At 55.5% G+C, this 13,768-nt stretch overlaps 29 non-coding genes across 29 annotated transcripts; all 29 read left to right on the forward strand.

Moving 5' to 3' along the window:
* The first annotated feature begins 227 nt into the window (after nucleotides 1-227).
* On the forward strand, nucleotides 228-309 carry Trnal-aag. Its single transcript has one exon. It is a non-coding gene; the product is annotated as a tRNA-Leu (tRNA).
* Nucleotides 310-389: 80 nt separating this feature from the next.
* Nucleotides 390-471, forward strand: Trnal-cag. Its single transcript has one exon. It is a non-coding gene; the product is annotated as a tRNA-Leu (tRNA).
* A 266-nt stretch (nucleotides 472-737) lies between these two features.
* On the forward strand, nucleotides 738-809 carry Trnae-cuc. Its single transcript has one exon. It is a non-coding gene; the product is annotated as a tRNA-Glu (tRNA).
* Nucleotides 810-1,543: 734 nt separating this feature from the next.
* Trnal-aag lies at nucleotides 1,544-1,625 on the forward strand. Its single transcript has one exon. It is a non-coding gene; the product is annotated as a tRNA-Leu (tRNA).
* An 80-nt stretch (nucleotides 1,626-1,705) lies between these two features.
* Trnal-cag lies at nucleotides 1,706-1,787 on the forward strand. Its single transcript has one exon. It is a non-coding gene; the product is annotated as a tRNA-Leu (tRNA).
* A 266-nt stretch (nucleotides 1,788-2,053) lies between these two features.
* On the forward strand, nucleotides 2,054-2,125 carry Trnae-cuc. Its single transcript has one exon. It is a non-coding gene; the product is annotated as a tRNA-Glu (tRNA).
* Nucleotides 2,126-2,859: 734 nt separating this feature from the next.
* Trnal-aag lies at nucleotides 2,860-2,941 on the forward strand. Its single transcript has one exon. It is a non-coding gene; the product is annotated as a tRNA-Leu (tRNA).
* Nucleotides 2,942-3,021: 80 nt separating this feature from the next.
* On the forward strand, nucleotides 3,022-3,103 carry Trnal-cag. Its single transcript has one exon. It is a non-coding gene; the product is annotated as a tRNA-Leu (tRNA).
* A 266-nt stretch (nucleotides 3,104-3,369) lies between these two features.
* Nucleotides 3,370-3,441, forward strand: Trnae-cuc. The gene has a single exon. It is a non-coding gene; the product is annotated as a tRNA-Glu (tRNA).
* Nucleotides 3,442-4,175: 734 nt separating this feature from the next.
* On the forward strand, nucleotides 4,176-4,257 carry Trnal-aag. Its single transcript has one exon. It is a non-coding gene; the product is annotated as a tRNA-Leu (tRNA).
* An 80-nt stretch (nucleotides 4,258-4,337) lies between these two features.
* Nucleotides 4,338-4,419, forward strand: Trnal-cag. The gene has a single exon. It is a non-coding gene; the product is annotated as a tRNA-Leu (tRNA).
* Nucleotides 4,420-4,685: 266 nt separating this feature from the next.
* Trnae-cuc lies at nucleotides 4,686-4,757 on the forward strand. The gene has a single exon. It is a non-coding gene; the product is annotated as a tRNA-Glu (tRNA).
* Nucleotides 4,758-5,491: 734 nt separating this feature from the next.
* Nucleotides 5,492-5,573, forward strand: Trnal-aag. Its single transcript has one exon. It is a non-coding gene; the product is annotated as a tRNA-Leu (tRNA).
* An 80-nt stretch (nucleotides 5,574-5,653) lies between these two features.
* Nucleotides 5,654-5,735, forward strand: Trnal-cag. The gene has a single exon. It is a non-coding gene; the product is annotated as a tRNA-Leu (tRNA).
* A 266-nt stretch (nucleotides 5,736-6,001) lies between these two features.
* Trnae-cuc lies at nucleotides 6,002-6,073 on the forward strand. Its single transcript has one exon. It is a non-coding gene; the product is annotated as a tRNA-Glu (tRNA).
* A 734-nt stretch (nucleotides 6,074-6,807) lies between these two features.
* Trnal-aag lies at nucleotides 6,808-6,889 on the forward strand. The gene has a single exon. It is a non-coding gene; the product is annotated as a tRNA-Leu (tRNA).
* Nucleotides 6,890-6,969: 80 nt separating this feature from the next.
* Nucleotides 6,970-7,051, forward strand: Trnal-cag. Its single transcript has one exon. It is a non-coding gene; the product is annotated as a tRNA-Leu (tRNA).
* Nucleotides 7,052-7,317: 266 nt separating this feature from the next.
* On the forward strand, nucleotides 7,318-7,389 carry Trnae-cuc. The gene has a single exon. It is a non-coding gene; the product is annotated as a tRNA-Glu (tRNA).
* Nucleotides 7,390-8,123: 734 nt separating this feature from the next.
* Trnal-aag lies at nucleotides 8,124-8,205 on the forward strand. Its single transcript has one exon. It is a non-coding gene; the product is annotated as a tRNA-Leu (tRNA).
* Nucleotides 8,206-8,285: 80 nt separating this feature from the next.
* On the forward strand, nucleotides 8,286-8,367 carry Trnal-cag. Its single transcript has one exon. It is a non-coding gene; the product is annotated as a tRNA-Leu (tRNA).
* A 266-nt stretch (nucleotides 8,368-8,633) lies between these two features.
* Nucleotides 8,634-8,705, forward strand: Trnae-cuc. The gene has a single exon. It is a non-coding gene; the product is annotated as a tRNA-Glu (tRNA).
* Nucleotides 8,706-9,438: 733 nt separating this feature from the next.
* Trnal-aag lies at nucleotides 9,439-9,520 on the forward strand. The gene has a single exon. It is a non-coding gene; the product is annotated as a tRNA-Leu (tRNA).
* An 80-nt stretch (nucleotides 9,521-9,600) lies between these two features.
* Nucleotides 9,601-9,682, forward strand: Trnal-cag. The gene has a single exon. It is a non-coding gene; the product is annotated as a tRNA-Leu (tRNA).
* Nucleotides 9,683-9,947: 265 nt separating this feature from the next.
* Nucleotides 9,948-10,019, forward strand: Trnae-cuc. The gene has a single exon. It is a non-coding gene; the product is annotated as a tRNA-Glu (tRNA).
* Nucleotides 10,020-10,754: 735 nt separating this feature from the next.
* Nucleotides 10,755-10,836, forward strand: Trnal-aag. Its single transcript has one exon. It is a non-coding gene; the product is annotated as a tRNA-Leu (tRNA).
* An 80-nt stretch (nucleotides 10,837-10,916) lies between these two features.
* Trnal-cag lies at nucleotides 10,917-10,998 on the forward strand. The gene has a single exon. It is a non-coding gene; the product is annotated as a tRNA-Leu (tRNA).
* A 1,071-nt stretch (nucleotides 10,999-12,069) lies between these two features.
* Nucleotides 12,070-12,151, forward strand: Trnal-aag. The gene has a single exon. It is a non-coding gene; the product is annotated as a tRNA-Leu (tRNA).
* A 1,233-nt stretch (nucleotides 12,152-13,384) lies between these two features.
* Trnal-aag lies at nucleotides 13,385-13,466 on the forward strand. Its single transcript has one exon. It is a non-coding gene; the product is annotated as a tRNA-Leu (tRNA).
* An 80-nt stretch (nucleotides 13,467-13,546) lies between these two features.
* Nucleotides 13,547-13,628, forward strand: Trnal-cag. Its single transcript has one exon. It is a non-coding gene; the product is annotated as a tRNA-Leu (tRNA).
* Nucleotides 13,629-13,768: the final 140 nt, after the last annotated feature.

A 13,768-nucleotide genomic window follows, 5' to 3' on the forward strand; every position in this document is an offset into this window, starting at 1 on the left:
CGGTGCCCTCCTGATTTTGTGCTCATGTTCCTCAGGCTGCAGGTGGCACTACCGATTCCTTATAAACACGCGATGCCGCCGCACCAGGGCGCTGGCAGCTGCCTGTGTAGTTAATCTCTATTCGAAAAGGGCAGTCGTTCGAGGTGCGATGTTCGAGCAACCAGTCGCAGCAGATCAGGAAGCTGTGTCGTGCACTGCATTCTACAAATGCCAGGAACACTGGTGTAGGTAGCGTGGCCGAGCGGTCTAAGGCGCTGGTTTAAGGCACCAGTCTCTTCGGAGGCGTGGGTTCGAATCCCACCGCTGCCAATTTTTACTTCTCGTTTTTGTGCCATTGCGGTGTGTTCTCGTGGGGTAGAACGCAGCTCCTGTGACCGCCGCGTCGCGTAGGTAGCGTGGCCGAGCGGTCTAAGGCGCTGGTTTCAGGCACCAGTCTCTTGGGAGGCGTGGGTTCGAATCCCACCGCTGCCAACGTTTTCTGTCTCGAAAACAGGAGCACTGATTTCCCGCGAAGGAAAAAGCGCAGCGTCGGTTTCTTAAACTGTCGTAGCACAGTGGTGCGTGGTGTAACAACAGGATTCACCGGCGCAGTTTGGTCTCATGATTGCTGGCGTTCGTCTCCACGAGATGCGTCCCGAGCATGCCGTTCTACGAAGTGGAAACGTAAATTTTTGCAGTTGTCGTCAAGTAGCGGGTGGGCGCTCGCCGTGTTTGTTGGAGGAGTGCTTGTGTCGTTATCCGGTGTCGTCTAGTGGCTGGGATACCTGGCTCTCGCCCAGGAGGCCTGGGTTCGATTCCCGGCACCGGAAATGCACATTTTATTGCTCCTCTTATGCGACTTGTCCCGACTTAGCTCGACTGACGCTCCGCTGACGCTTGCAGAAAACTACGTAAAATATGATTCGCGGCCACAAGTGACGGCGAGAGAGATGCGACATCTGTCCACCTCTTATCCGGGCACATACCTGCGGTCAACAGACTTGGAGGACTGCAAGACATTGCCACGGGGGTTGAATGCAGCTAACCACTCTGCTCAGTGTCCATCAGCGCGGGCACGTTCGTTTGCCAGTATACATATAATGGAGACCGCGTCTGACACAGCTGTTGCGAGACACAGTCGGCCGAGCTTTGCTGTGCACAGCCACTTGCAGTCGCGAGAGTTGAATTCCGCGGTGGCTCCGTGGCCGTGATCGTCTAGTGGTCAGGACATTGCGTTGTGACCGCAACAACCCAGGCTCGAATCCGGGTCACGGCACTTTTTAAAGTTCTGCCTTGCTGTCGCTGCAATGACGATAGTGACCCAGTGATTGAAATCACGGTGCCCTCCTGATTTTGTGCTCATGTTCCTCAGGCTGCAGGTGGCACTACCGATTCCTTATAAACACGCGATGCCGCCGCACCAGGGCGCTGGCAGCTGCCTGTGTAGTTAATCTCTATTCGAAAAGGGCAGTCGTTCGAGGTGCGATGTTCGAGCAACCAGTCGCAGCAGATCAGGAAGCTGTGTCGTGCACTGCATTCTACAAATGCCAGGAACACTGGTGTAGGTAGCGTGGCCGAGCGGTCTAAGGCGCTGGTTTAAGGCACCAGTCTCTTCGGAGGCGTGGGTTCGAATCCCACCGCTGCCAATTTTTACTTCTCGTTTTTGTGCCATTGCGGTGTGTTCTCGTGGGGTAGAACGCAGCTCCTGTGACCGCCGCGTCGCGTAGGTAGCGTGGCCGAGCGGTCTAAGGCGCTGGTTTCAGGCACCAGTCTCTTGGGAGGCGTGGGTTCGAATCCCACCGCTGCCAACGTTTTCTGTCTCGAAAACAGGAGCACTGATTTCCCGCGAAGGAAAAAGCGCAGCGTCGGTTTCTTAAACTGTCGTAGCACAGTGGTGCGTGGTGTAACAACAGGATTCACCGGCGCAGTTTGGTCTCATGATTGCTGGCGTTCGTCTCCACGAGATGCGTCCCGAGCATGCCGTTCTACGAAGTGGAAACGTAAATTTTTGCAGTTGTCGTCAAGTAGCGGGTGGGCGCTCGCCGTGTTTGTTGGAGGAGTGCTTGTGTCGTTATCCGGTGTCGTCTAGTGGCTGGGATACCTGGCTCTCGCCCAGGAGGCCTGGGTTCGATTCCCGGCACCGGAAATGCACATTTTATTGCTCCTCTTATGCGACTTGTCCCGACTTAGCTCGACTGACGCTCCGCTGACGCTTGCAGAAAACTACGTAAAATATGATTCGCGGCCACAAGTGACGGCGAGAGAGATGCGACATCTGTCCACCTCTTATCCGGGCACATACCTGCGGTCAACAGACTTGGAGGACTGCAAGACATTGCCACGGGGGTTGAATGCAGCTAACCACTCTGCTCAGTGTCCATCAGCGCGGGCACGTTCGTTTGCCAGTATACATATAATGGAGACCGCGTCTGACACAGCTGTTGCGAGACACAGTCGGCCGAGCTTTGCTGTGCACAGCCACTTGCAGTCGCGAGAGTTGAATTCCGCGGTGGCTCCGTGGCCGTGATCGTCTAGTGGTCAGGACATTGCGTTGTGACCGCAACAACCCAGGCTCGAATCCGGGTCACGGCACTTTTTAAAGTTCTGCCTTGCTGTCGCTGCAATGACGATAGTGACCCAGTGATTGAAATCACGGTGCCCTCCTGATTTTGTGCTCATGTTCCTCAGGCTGCAGGTGGCACTACCGATTCCTTATAAACACGCGATGCCGCCGCACCAGGGCGCTGGCAGCTGCCTGTGTAGTTAATCTCTATTCGAAAAGGGCAGTCGTTCGAGGTGCGATGTTCGAGCAACCAGTCGCAGCAGATCAGGAAGCTGTGTCGTGCACTGCATTCTACAAATGCCAGGAACACTGGTGTAGGTAGCGTGGCCGAGCGGTCTAAGGCGCTGGTTTAAGGCACCAGTCTCTTCGGAGGCGTGGGTTCGAATCCCACCGCTGCCAATTTTTACTTCTCGTTTTTGTGCCATTGCGGTGTGTTCTCGTGGGGTAGAACGCAGCTCCTGTGACCGCCGCGTCGCGTAGGTAGCGTGGCCGAGCGGTCTAAGGCGCTGGTTTCAGGCACCAGTCTCTTGGGAGGCGTGGGTTCGAATCCCACCGCTGCCAACGTTTTCTGTCTCGAAAACAGGAGCACTGATTTCCCGCGAAGGAAAAAGCGCAGCGTCGGTTTCTTAAACTGTCGTAGCACAGTGGTGCGTGGTGTAACAACAGGATTCACCGGCGCAGTTTGGTCTCATGATTGCTGGCGTTCGTCTCCACGAGATGCGTCCCGAGCATGCCGTTCTACGAAGTGGAAACGTAAATTTTTGCAGTTGTCGTCAAGTAGCGGGTGGGCGCTCGCCGTGTTTGTTGGAGGAGTGCTTGTGTCGTTATCCGGTGTCGTCTAGTGGCTGGGATACCTGGCTCTCGCCCAGGAGGCCTGGGTTCGATTCCCGGTACCGGAAATGCACATTTTATTGCTCCTCTTATGCGACTTGTCCCGACTTAGCTCGACTGACGCTCCGCTGACGCTTGCAGAAAACTACGTAAAATATGATTCGCGGCCACAAGTGACGGCGAGAGAGATGCGACATCTGTCCACCTCTTATCCGGGCACATACCTGCGGTCAACAGACTTGGAGGACTGCAAGACATTGCCACGGGGGTTGAATGCAGCTAACCACTCTGCTCAGTGTCCATCAGCGCGGGCACGTTCGTTTGCCAGTATACATATAATGGAGACCGCGTCTGACACAGCTGTTGCGAGACACAGTCGGCCGAGCTTTGCTGTGCACAGCCACTTGCAGTCGCGAGAGTTGAATTCCGCGGTGGCTCCGTGGCCGTGATCGTCTAGTGGTCAGGACATTGCGTTGTGGCCGCAACAACCCAGGCTCGAATCCGGGGCACGGCACTTTTTAAAGTTCTGCCTTGCTGTCGCTGCAATGACGATAGTGACCCAGTGATTGAAATCACGGTGCCCTCCTGATTTTGTGCTCATGTTCCTCAGGCTGCAGGTGGCACTACCGATTCCTTATAAACACGCGATGCCGCCGCACCAGGGCGCTGGCAGCTGCCTGTGTAGTTAATCTCTATTCGAAAAGGGCAGTCGTTCGAGGTGCGATGTTCGAGCAACCAGTCGCAGCAGATCAGGAAGCTGTGTCGTGCACTGCATTCTACAAATGCCAGGAACACTGGTGTAGGTAGCGTGGCCGAGCGGTCTAAGGCGCTGGTTTAAGGCACCAGTCTCTTCGGAGGCGTGGGTTCGAATCCCACCGCTGCCAATTTTTACTTCTCGTTTTTGTGCCATTGCGGTGTGTTCTCGTGGGGTAGAACGCAGCTCCTGTGACCGCCGCGTCGCGTAGGTAGCGTGGCCGAGCGGTCTAAGGCGCTGGTTTCAGGCACCAGTCTCTTGGGAGGCGTGGGTTCGAATCCCACCGCTGCCAACGTTTTCTGTCTCGAAAACAGGAGTACTGATTTCCCGCGAAGGAAAAAGCGCAGCGTCGGTTTCTTAAACTGTCGTAGCACAGTGGTGCGTGGTGTAACAACAGGATTCACCGGCGCAGTTTGGTCTCATGATTGCTGGCGTTCGTCTCCACGAGATGCGTCCCGAGCATGCCGTTCTACGAAGTGGAAACGTAAATTTTTGCAGTTGTCGTCAAGTAGCGGGTGGGCGCTCGCCGTGTTTGTTGGAGGAGTGCTTGTGTCGTTATCCGGTGTCGTCTAGTGGCTGGGATACCTGGCTCTCGCCCAGGAGGCCTGGGTTCGATTCCCGGCACCGGAAATGCACATTTTATTGCTCCTCTTATGCGACTTGTCCCGACTTAGCTCGACTGACGCTCCGCTGACGCTTGCAGAAAACTACGTAAAATATGATTCGCGGCCACAAGTGACGGCGAGAGAGATGCGACATCTGTCCACCTCTTATCCGGGCACATACCTGCGGTCAACAGACTTGGAGGACTGCAAGACATTGCCACGGGGGTTGAATGCAGCTAACCACTCTGCTCAGTGTCCATCAGCGCGGGCACGTTCGTTTGCCAGTATACATATAATGGAGACCGCGTCTGACACAGCTGTTGCGAGACACAGTCGGCCGAGCTTTGCTGTGCACAGCCACTTGCAGTCGCGAGAGTTGAATTCCGCGGTGGCTCCGTGGCCGTGATCGTCTAGTGGTCAGGACATTGCGTTGTGACCGCAACAACCCAGGCTCGAATCCGGGTCACGGCACTTTTTAAAGTTCTGCCTTGCTGTCGCTGCAATGACGATAGTGACCCAGTGATTGAAATCACGGTGCCCTCCTGATTTTGTGCTCATGTTCCTCAGGCTGCAGGTGGCACTACCGATTCCTTATAAACACGCGATGCCGCCGCACCAGGGCGCTGGCAGCTGCCTGTGTAGTTAATCTCTATTCGAAAAGGGCAGTCGTTCGAGGTGCGATGTTCGAGCAACCAGTCGCAGCAGATCAGGAAGCTGTGTCGTGCACTGCATTCTACAAATGCCAGGAACACTGGTGTAGGTAGCGTGGCCGAGCGGTCTAAGGCGCTGGTTTAAGGCACCAGTCTCTTCGGAGGCGTGGGTTCGAATCCCACCGCTGCCAATTTTTACTTCTCGTTTTTGTGCCATTGCGGTGTGTTCTCGTGGGGTAGAACGCAGCTCCTGTGACCGCCGCGTCGCGTAGGTAGCGTGGCCGAGCGGTCTAAGGCGCTGGTTTCAGGCACCAGTCTCTTGGGAGGCGTGGGTTCGAATCCCACCGCTGCCAACGTTTTCTGTCTCGAAAACAGGAGCACTGATTTCCCGCGAAGGAAAAAGCGCAGCGTCGGTTTCTTAAACTGTCGTAGCACAGTGGTGCGTGGTGTAACAACAGGATTCACCGGCGCAGTTTGGTCTCATGATTGCTGGCGTTCGTCTCCACGAGATGCGTCCCGAGCATGCCGTTCTACGAAGTGGAAACGTAAATTTTTGCAGTTGTCGTCAAGTAGCGGGTGGGCGCTCGCCGTGTTTGTTGGAGGAGTGCTTGTGTCGTTATCCGGTGTCGTCTAGTGGCTGGGATACCTGGCTCTCGCCCAGGAGGCCTGGGTTCGATTCCCGGTACCGGAAATGCACATTTTATTGCTCCTCTTATGCGACTTGTCCCGACTTAGCTCGACTGACGCTCCGCTGACGCTTGCAGAAAACTACGTAAAATATGATTCGCGGCCACAAGTGACGGCGAGAGAGATGCGACATCTGTCCACCTCTTATCCGGGCACATACCTGCGGTCAACAGACTTGGAGGACTGCAAGACATTGCCACGGGGGTTGAATGCAGCTAACCACTCTGCTCAGTGTCCATCAGCGCGGGCACGTTCGTTTGCCAGTATACATATAATGGAGACCGCGTCTGACACAGCTGTTGCGAGACACAGTCGGCCGAGCTTTGCTGTGCACAGCCACTTGCAGTCGCGAGAGTTGAATTCCGCGGTGGCTCCGTGGCCGTGATCGTCTAGTGGTCAGGACATTGCGTTGTGACCGCAACAACCCAGGCTCGAATCCGGGTCACGGCACTTTTTAAAGTTCTGCCTTGCTGTCGCTGCAATGACGATAGTGACCCAGTGATTGAAATCACGGTGCCCTCCTGATTTTGTGCTCATGTTCCTCAGGCTGCAGGTGGCACTACCGATTCCTTATAAACACGCGATGCCGCCGCACCAGGGCGCTGGCAGCTGCCTGTGTAGTTAATCTCTATTCGAAAAGGGCAGTCGTTCGAGGTGCGATGTTCGAGCAACCAGTCGCAGCAGATCAGGAAGCTGTGTCGTGCACTGCATTCTACAAATGCCAGGAACACTGGTGTAGGTAGCGTGGCCGAGCGGTCTAAGGCGCTGGTTTAAGGCACCAGTCTCTTCGGAGGCGTGGGTTCGAATCCCACCGCTGCCAATTTTTACTTCTCGTTTTTGTGCCATTGCGGTGTGTTCTCGTGGGGTAGAACGCAGCTCCTGTGACCGCCGCGTCGCGTAGGTAGCGTGGCCGAGCGGTCTAAGGCGCTGGTTTCAGGCACCAGTCTCTTGGGAGGCGTGGGTTCGAATCCCACCGCTGCCAACGTTTTCTGTCTCGAAAACAGGAGCACTGATTTCCCGCGAAGGAAAAAGCGCAGCGTCGGTTTCTTAAACTGTCGTAGCACAGTGGTGCGTGGTGTAACAACAGGATTCACCGGCGCAGTTTGGTCTCATGATTGCTGGCGTTCGTCTCCACGAGATGCGTCCCGAGCATGCCGTTCTACGAAGTGGAAACGTAAATTTTTGCAGTTGTCGTCAAGTAGCGGGTGGGCGCTCGCCGTGTTTGTTGGAGGAGTGCTTGTGTCGTTATCCGGTGTCGTCTAGTGGCTGGGATACCTGGCTCTCGCCCAGGAGGCCTGGGTTCGATTCCCGGTACCGGAAATGCACATTTTATTGCTCCTCTTATGCGACTTGTCCCGACTTAGCTCGACTGACGCTCCGCTGACGCTTGCAGAAAACTACGTAAAATATGATTCGCGGCCACAAGTGACGGCGAGAGAGATGCGACATCTGTCCACCTCTTATCCGGGCACATACCTGCGGTCAACAGACTTGGAGGACTGCAAGACATTGCCACGGGGGTTGAATGCAGCTAACCACTCTGCTCAGTGTCCATCAGCGCGGGCACGTTCGTTTGCCAGTATACATATAATGGAGACCGCGTCTGACACAGCTGTTGCGAGACACAGTCGGCCGAGCTTTGCTGTGCACAGCCACTTGCAGTCGCGAGAGTTGAATTCCGCGGTGGCTCCGTGGCCGTGATCGTCTAGTGGTCAGGACATTGCGTTGTGACCGCAACAACCCAGGCTCGAATCCGGGTCACGGCACTTTTTAAAGTTCTGCCTTGCTGTCGCTGCAATGACGATAGTGACCCAGTGATTGAAATCACGGTGCCCTCCTGATTTTGTGCTCATGTTCCTCAGGCTGCAGGTGGCACTACCGATTCCTTATAAACACGCGATGCCGCCGCACCAGGGCGCTGGCAGCTGCCTGTGTAGTTAATCTCTATTCGAAAAGGGCAGTCGTTCGAGGTGCGATGTTCGAGCAACCAGTCGCAGCAGATCAGGAAGCTGTGTCGTGCACTGCATTCTACAAATGCCAGGAACACTGGTGTAGGTAGCGTGGCCGAGCGGTCTAAGGCGCTGGTTTAAGGCACCAGTCTCTTCGGAGGCGTGGGTTCGAATCCCACCGCTGCCAATTTTTACTTCTCGTTTTTGTGCCATTGCGGTGTGTTCTCGTGGGGTAGAACGCAGCTCCTGTGACCGCCGCGTCGCGTAGGTAGCGTGGCCGAGCGGTCTAAGGCGCTGGTTTCAGGCACCAGTCTCTTGGGAGGCGTGGGTTCGAATCCCACCGCTGCCAACGTTTTCTGTCTCGAAAACAGGAGTACTGATTTCCCGCGAAGGAAAAAGCGCAGCGTCGGTTTCTTAAACTGTCGTAGCACAGTGGTGCGTGGTGTAACAACAGGATTCACCGGCGCAGTTTGGTCTCATGATTGCTGGCGTTCGTCTCCACGAGATGCGTCCCGAGCATGCCGTTCTACGAAGTGGAAACGTAAATTTTTGCAGTTGTCGTCAAGTAGCGGGTGGGCGCTCGCCGTGTTTGTTGGAGGAGTGCTTGTGTCGTTATCCGGTGTCGTCTAGTGGCTGGGATACCTGGCTCTCGCCCAGGAGGCCTGGGTTCGATTCCCGGCACCGGAAATGCACATTTTATTGCTCCTCTTATGCGACTTGTCCCGACTTAGCTCGACTGACGCTCCGCTGACGCTTGCAGAAAACTACGTAAAATATGATTCGCGGCCACAAGTGACGGCGAGAGAGATGCGACATCTGTCCACCTCTTATCCGGGCACATACCTGCGGTCAACAGACTTGGAGGACTGCAAGACATTGCCACGGGGGTTGAATGCAGCTAACCACTCTGCTCAGTGTCCATCAGCGCGGGCACGTTCGTTTGCCAGTATACATATAATGGAGACCGCGTCTGACACAGCTGTTGCGAGACACAGTCGCCGAGCTTTGCTGTGCACAGCCACTTGCAGTCGCGAGAGTTGAATTCCGCGGTGGCTCCGTGGCCGTGATCGTCTAGTGGTCAGGACATTGCGTTGTGACCGCAACAACCCAGGCTCGAATCCGGGTCACGGCACTTTTTAAAGTTCTGCCTTGCTGTCGCTGCAATGACGATAGTGACCCAGTGATTGAAATCACGGTGCCCTCCTGATTTTGTGCTCATGTTCCTCAGGCTGCAGGGTGGCACTACCGATTCCTTATAAACACGCGATGCCGCCGCACCAGGGCGCTGGCAGCTGCCTGTGTAGTTAATCTCTATTCGAAAGGGCAGTCGTTCGAGGTGCGATGTTCGAGCAACCAGTCGCAGCAGATCAGGAAGCTGTGTCGTGCACTGCATTCTACAAATGCCAGGAACACTGGTGTAGGTAGCGTGGCCGAGCGGTCTAAGGCGCTGGTTTAAGGCACCAGTCTCTTCGGAGGCGTGGGTTCGAATCCCACCGCTGCCAATTTTTACTTCTCGTTTTTGTGCCATTGCGGTGTGTTCTCGTGGGGTAGAACGCAGCTCCTGTGACCGCCGCGTCGCGTAGGTAGCGTGGCCGAGCGGTCTAAGGCGCTGGTTTCAGGCACCAGTCTCTTGGGAGGCGTGGGTTCGAATCCCACCGCTGCCAACGTTTTCTGTCTCGAAAACAGGAGCACTGATTTCCCGCGAAGGAAAAAGCGCAGCGACGGTTTCTTAAACTGTCGTAGCACAGTGGTGCGTGGTGTAACAACAGGATCACCGGCGCAGTTTGGTCTCATGATTGCTGGCGTTCGTCTCCACGAGATGCGTCCCGAGCATGCCGTTCTACGAAGTGGAAACGTAAATTTTTGCAGTTGTCGTCAAGTAGCGGGTGGGCGCTCGCCGTGTTTGTTGGAGGAGTGCTTGTGTCGTTATCCGGTGTCGTCTAGTGGCTGGGATACCTGGCTCTCGCCCAGGAGGCCTGGGTTCGATTCCCGGCACCGGAAATGCACATTTTATTGCTCCTCTTATGCGACTTGTCCCGACTTAGCTCGACTGACGCTCCGCTGACGCTTGCAGAAAACTACGTAAAATATGATTCGCGGCCACAAGTGACGGCGAGGAGAGATGCGACATCTGTCCACCTCTTATCCGGGCACATACCTGCGGTCAACAGACTGGAGGACTGCAAGACATTGCCACGGGGGTTGAATGCAGCTAACCACTCTGCTCAGTGTCCATCAGCGCGGGCACGTTCGTTTGCCAGTATTACATATAATGGAGACCGCGTCTGACACAGCTGTTGCGAGACACAGTCGGCCGAGCTTTGCTGTGCACAGCCACTTGCAGTCGCGAGAGTTGAATTCCGCGGTGGCTCCGTGGCCGTGATCGTCTAGTGGTCAGGACATTGCGTTGTGACCGCAACAACCCAGGCTCGAATCCGGGTCACGGCACTTTTTAAAGTTCTGCCTTGCTGTCGCTGCAATGACGATAGTGACCCAGTGATTGAAATCACGGTGCCCTCCTGATTTTGTGCTCATGTTCCTCAGGCTGCAGGTGGCACTACCGATTCCTTATAAACACGCGATGCCGCCGCACCAGGGCGCTGGCAGCTGCCTGTGTAGTTAATCTCTATTCGAAAAGGGCAGTCGTTCGAGGTGCGATGTTCGAGCAACCAGTCGCAGCAGATCAGGAAGCTGTGTCGTGCACTGCATTCTACAAATGCCAGGAACACTGGTGTAGGTAGCGTGGCCGAGCGGTCTAAGGCGCTGGTTTAAGGCACCAGTCTCTTCGGAGGCGTGGGTTCGAATCCCACCGCTGCCAATTTTTACTTCTCGTTTTTGTGCCATTGCGGTGTGTTCTCGTGGGGTAGAACGCAGCTCCTGTGACCGCCGCGTCGCGTAGGTAGCGTGGCCGAGCGGTCTAAGGCGCTGGTTTCAGGCACCAGTCTCTTGGGAGGCGTGGGTTCGAATCCCACCGCTGCCAACGTTTTCTGTCTCGAAAACAGGAGCACTGATTTCCCGCGAAGGAAAAAGCGCAGCGTCGGTTTCTTAAACTGTCGTAGCACAGTGGTGCGTGGTGTAACAACAGGATTCACCGGCGCAGTTTGGTCTCATGATTGCTGGCGTTCGTCTCCACGAGATGCGTCCCGAGCATGCCGTTCTACGAAGTGGAAACGTAAATTTTTGCAGTTGTCGTCAAGTAGCGGGTGGGCGCTCGCCGTGTTTGTTGGAGGAGTGCTTGTGTCGTTATCCGGTGTCGTCTAGTGGCTGGGATACCTGGCTCTCGCCCAGGAGGCCTGGGTTCGATTCCCGGCACCGAAATGCACATTTTATTGCTCCTCTTATGCGACTTGTCCCGACTTAGCTCGACTGACGCTCCGGCTGACGCTTGCAGAAAACTACGTAAATATGATTCGCGGCCACAAGTGACGGCGAGAGAGATGCGACATCTGTCCACCTCTTATCCGGGCACATACCTGCGGTCAACAGACTTGGAGGACTGCAAGACATTGCCACGGGGGTTGAATGCAGCTAACCACTCTGCTCAGTGTCCATCAGCGCGGGCACGTTCGTTTGCCAGTATACATATAATGGAGACCGCGTCTGACACAGCTGTTGCGAGACACAGTCGGCCGAGCTTTGCTGTGCACAGCCACTTGCAGTCGCGAGAGTTGAATTCCGCGGTGGCTCCGTGGCCGTGATCGTCTAGTGGTCAGGACATTGCGTTGTGACCGCAACAACCCAGGCTCGAATCCGGGTCACGGCACTTTTTAAAGTTCTGCCTTGCTGTCGCTGCAATGACGATAGTGACCCAGTGATTGAAATCACGGTGCCCTCCTGATTTTGTGCTCATGTTCCTCAGGCTGCAGGTGGCACTACCGATTCCTTATAAACACGCGATGCCGCCGCACCAGGGCGCTGGCAGCTGCCTGTGTAGTTAATCTCTATTCGAAAAGGGGCAGTCGTTCGAGGTGCGATGTTCGAGCAACCAGTCGCAGCAGATCAGGAAGCTGTGTCGTGCACTGCATTCTACAAATGCCAGGAACACTGGTGTAGTAGCGTGGCCGAGCGGTCTAAGGCGCTGGTTTAAGGCACCAGTCTCTTCGGAGGCGTGGGTTCGAATCCCACCGCTGCCAATTTTTACTTCTCGTTTTTGTGCCATTGCGGTGTGTTCTCGTGGGGTAGAACGCAGCTCCTGTGACCGCCGCGTCGCGTAGGTAGCGTGGCCGAGCGGTCTAAGGCGCTGTTTCAGGCACCAGTCTCTTGGGAGGCGTGGGTTCGAATCCCCCGCTGCCAACGTTTTCTGTCTCGAAAACAGGAGCACTGATTTCCCGCGAAGGAAAAAGCGCAGCGTCGGTTCTTAAACTGTCGTAGCACAGTGGTGCGTGGTGTAACAACAGGATTCACCGGCGCAGTTTTGGTCTCATGATTGCTGGCGTTCGTCTCCACGAGATGCGTCCCGAGCTTGCCGTTCTACGAAGTGGAAACGTAAATTTTTGCAGTTGTCGTCAAGTAGCGGGTGGGCGCTCGGCCGTGTTTGTTGGAGGAGTGCTTGTGTCGTTATCCGGTGTCGTCTAGTGGCTGGTGATACCTGGCTCTCGCCCAGGAGGCCTGGGTTCGATTCCCGGCCCGGAAAATGCACATTTTATTGCTCCTCTTATGCGACTTGTCCCGACTTAGCTCGACTGACGCTCCGCTGACGCTTGCAGAAAACTACGTAAAATATGATTCGCGGCCACAAGTGACGGCGAGAGAGATGCGACATCTGTCCACCTCTTATCCGGGCACATACCTGCGGTCAACAGACTTGGAGGACTGCAAGACATTGCCACGGGGGTTGAATGCAGCTAACCACTCTGCTCAGTGTCCATCAGCGCGGGCACGTTCGTTTGCCAGTATACATATAATGGAGACCGCGTCTGACACAGCTGTTGCGAGACACAGTCGGCCGAGCTTTGCTGTGCACAGCACTTGCAGTCGCGAGAGTTGAATTCCGCGGTGGCTCCGTGGCCGTGATCGTCTAGTGGTCAGGACATTGCGTTGTGACCGCAACAACCCAGGCTCGAATCCGGGTCACGGCACTTTTTAAAGTTCTGCCTTGCTGTCGCTGCAATGACGATAGTGACCCAGTGATTGAAATCACGGTGCCCTCCTGATTTTGTGCTCATGTTCCTCAGGCTGCAGGTGGCACTACCGATTCCTTATAAACACGCGATGCCGCCGCACCAGGGCGCTGGCAGCTGCCTGTGTAGTTAATCTCTATTCGAAAAGGGCAGTCGTTCGAGGTGCGATGTTCGAGCAACCAGTCGCAGCAGATCAGGAAGCTGTGTCGTGCACTGCATTCTACAAATGCCAGGAACACTGGTGTAGGTAGCGTGGCCGAGCGGTCTAAGGCGCTGGTTTAAGGCACCAGTCTCTTCGGAGGCGTGGGTTCGAATCCCACCGCTGCCAATTTTTACTTCTCGTTTTTGTGCCATTGCGGTGTGTTCTCGTGGGGTAGAACGCAGCTCCTGTGACCGCCGCGTCGCGTAGGTAGCGTGGCCGAGCGGTCTAAGGCGCTGGTTTCAGGCACCAGTCTCTTGGGAGGCGTGGGTTCGAATCCCACCGCTGCCAACGTTTTCTGTCTCGAATACAGGAGCCTGATTTCCCGCGAAGGAAAAAGCGCAGCGTCGGTTTCTTAAACTGTCGTAGCACAGTGGTGCGTGGTGTAACAACAGGATTCACCGGCGCAGTTTGGTCTCATGATTGCTGGC

Source organism: Schistocerca americana, unplaced genomic scaffold (genome assembly GCF_021461395.2).
Source record: "Schistocerca americana isolate TAMUIC-IGC-003095 unplaced genomic scaffold, iqSchAmer2.1 HiC_scaffold_1065, whole genome shotgun sequence".
NCBI classification, from domain to species: Eukaryota; Metazoa; Arthropoda; class Insecta; order Orthoptera; family Acrididae; genus Schistocerca; species Schistocerca americana.